The sequence below is a fragment of the Mus caroli genome, chromosome 10, assembly GCF_900094665.2.
Source record: "Mus caroli chromosome 10, CAROLI_EIJ_v1.1, whole genome shotgun sequence".
NCBI lineage: Eukaryota > Metazoa > Chordata > Mammalia > Rodentia > Muridae > Mus > Mus caroli.
In genome coordinates this window covers 38409632-38413322 of record NC_034579.1, presented here as the reverse complement: position 1 = coordinate 38413322, position 3691 = coordinate 38409632, and positions in this window count along the sequence as shown.

Genomic DNA, 3691 nt, shown 5'->3' with positions numbered 1-3691 from the left:
ACCACCACCACCATCACCACCACCATCATCACCACCACCACCATCACCATCACCACCACCATCACCATCATCACCATCACCACCACCACCATCACCACCATCACCATCATCACCACCACCACCATCACCATCACCATCACCACCACCATCACCACCACCATCACCATCACCACCACCACCATCATCACCATCACCACCCTCACCATCATCACCATCACCACATTACCATCACCACCATCACCACCACCACCATCATCACCATCACCACCGTCACCACCACCACCATCACCACCACCACCATCATCACCATCACCACCCTCACCATCATCACCATCACCACATTACCATCACCATCACCACCACCATCACCATCATCACCATCACCACATTACCATCACCATCACCACCACCATCACCATCATCACCATCACCACCACCATNACCACCATCACCATCATCACCATCACCACCACCATCACCATCATTACCAACACCACCAACACCACCATCACCACCACCACCACCACCATCACCATTACTACCACCACCACCATCACCACCATCACCATTACCAGCACCACCATCATCACCACCATCATTATCATCACCATCCCTACTCCATGCTAAAGAAGCAGGCATGTCAATGAAGGGATTTTTCTGACCAAGACCCAACTCAGCAGGGGCTCCAGGCTGAGCAGGCTTTAGTCAGCCTGAGGAGTTTGGCAATTATAATCAAAGAGTTCAGACCACCTCCACGGTGCCTACAGAGTGAGCATAGGATAGAAAGACATCAAAGGACCTTACATTGTGTTTTGGGAGTGGAAAAAAAAACATCAGAGCTTCTTTTCCTGACACCTGGCTCAACAAGACCAAATATGTGGCTGTCCCGGTACTGTCTGAGGTACGGGCATTATGGCTCTACCAACAACTCAGAAAATGAGTGAGAAGTGACAGGCATTCACTGTTACTTGGTTATTCATGTCATATTTCCTGGAATAGGAAGAGTGGCTTACCCGGAACAGACTCCTGTCTGTTTTCTTCAAACTAGGGTTTCTTCCATGGCACGTCACAACTGGGTCAAGGCCAGCAGCCAGTAGGGCAGGATCACAATGAGGCTATGTCAACCAGGCAACCAAGAAACTGGACAGATGGACAAATGGTAAGACTTCTATGTGCCTGACACTACCACAGTCACCGAGACCAGCTTGGTCCATTCTCAGTGTGAGCCTTGTTTCTGGGCGAGGAAACTACAGCCGGGGCAGGGTGAGAGACAGCCCAGGTCTGAGCCCTGTGTCCCAAGTGTAGTGGCCACAGCTCAGTTCGTCACCCAGTTTACTCAAAACCAGCCAATGGGATCCATCTCTGGTGATTAAACCTCAGCCTGCAGCCAGTCTTTTGACAGTGGGTAAACCTCTCCTCTCTAGCAGGCAATGAAGTCTCCAAGAATCAGGGGCCACTCCTCTCAGCTTTTAGTGACGGTATATCTAAGGCTTGCTAATTGCCTGAGCATTGTTAGACCTGAGGTAGGTACCATCACCCTCACTTCCCAGGCTGAGCACACAAGAGAGACGTGGTGCAGAACCCAGAACCACACTGAGGCAGTAGAGCACCTGGACCTTTCCAGCACGCTCACACTGGGCCATTCTTCTGGGGAAGGGAGAGTTTCTGCACACGTGAGCATTCCTGTGACCAAGCCTTTTACAACAATTACTTTCATGGACACCGCCTCATTTTCCAGAATAACTGAAGTGTCAACCCTGGGGGCTGACGTAGAGGATGCAAAAGCAACCCCTTATCCTGAGTGACAGAAAAGGCAAATAACTCCATCTTCTTACCTGAGACACCCACGGAAAATTCTTTTCTCAAATGAGGACTCTGCTTTGCAGACATTACCAGTTTCCTAAGCCAATACATCGGAACGTTCCGGGAGACTCCCCCACAGCTCTCTGCTGTATTGACTTCTGATCACTGCTTGCCTGCAGCTAGCCTTGATGCATGAAGCAAGTGTCTGATGTGTGTGGACTGACTGGCTTGCTCAGTAGGTTCCTGTCCCCTCTGACAGCCACCAGCCTCAGTCTGGGCCATGGACTGACTTCTGTAGACCCTCTGTTCTCTTCTCCTTTCTAATCCCCCTGGTCTCAGCTTCCTTTCTTTGACTTCTTGAGGGTGGGGCTGGTGAGAAGTCCAGGTATTTTGAGTTGGAGGGGGTGGGCGGCTGGCAGGACAAGTGGTAGGGGAGGGAGGTGGGGAGTGCTGGTGATCCCAGCCACAAAGCCAGCTCACAGAGGACACAGGAACAGCTTGTGTGAGTTTCTGAGGCTAGAGAGCACTAGATTTTGAGGATAAAAAAGGGAAAACAAAGCAAAAACAAACAAAAATCTTAAATTTCTCCCAAGTCTCATGTAAACATACACACTTCCTTTGAATGTTCCATATGACACCATTCCTTAGGCTGTTGCAAATGCTTGGGGGAAAGGCTTTTTAGGAAAGGGCAGGTTGTGGGTGAGTGAGCTCTGGAAGTAGGCCTCTGACTTTCCTAAGGCAAGGGGGGAAAGTCAATGGTGGGCAAAGCAGGCCAACCTCAAAATGGTAGCCGGCTTGCATTCTTTCCAGGCTTAAACAAAAGGGATGGATTGTTACAAAGTAGACACATTGAAACAGATACAGTAGGGGAAAAGAGTTTTAGGAAACTGGCAGGACCCAATGGAAGCCCTTTTATCAACCTGCTCAGAAGCACCCAGGAACCAGGCCCTCAGCTGTCCCTGTTTCCGCCTCATGTAACCTTCACAGGTTGAGGCTGGATTAGAGCGCAGGTCCGAAGGCCAGAAACACAATAAGATACTTTCATACATATTGATCTTTTTAAAGTTTGTTTTCATGAAACTTTAATTCCCCCCCCCCCCCCCCTTTCCTGCCTCCCCTCCATTTTTAGCTTTTTAACCTAACTACCGCACATTTTTAGCTCTGTTCTTTGTGAAATGCTAACCCAGCCCCGGGTTTTCGTTTTCCGGGTGTCACTTTTCAGAAATTGTATATCTGCATAGCAACCCCGAGAGGGCTGCCTCTGTCACGGTATCACATGTCAGAAAGATGAAAAGGGCTTCAAATCCAAGCTCTCCACAGACTTGGCCCTCCAATGGGCAGGGCAGGCAGAGCGCCTTGGCCTCCACATAAATGGCAGCAGAGACGTTGCCGGGCCAAAGAGGTGCAAACTTTTATCTTGTTGATGACAGCAAACGACACATGACCTCAGCTCACTCGGTGGGGACGATCAAACCAGAAACAAAGGCCATATTTTTCTCTACTCTCGTCCCTGCTGTCAGCTTCCAAGTGCAACCTGAGCCTGGATTCCGAACCCAGTGTCCAGATTAGAGATTGTTGACTCAGATTTAGTGGTGAAATGTGAGCCCGGCTCTGCTGATGGCAGGCCTTGAAGGCGCAAGTTTACTTAAGCCAAGAGAGGGATTGTATGTCAGACTAGAGCCTGGCTTTTCTTTATCACAAACTTCCTGGTCTGCCTCTGTTTTAATAGTTTCCACCAGAGAGGGAGAGAGAGAGAGAGAGAGAGAGAGAGAGAGAGAGAGAGAGAGAGAGAGAGAAAGGAGAGAGCCCTTCTTCCATCTCTTCAATGTCATAAATCAGGATATTAACAAGTGTGTAGCTGGCCTTTGCCACGGTAAAAGACACTCAG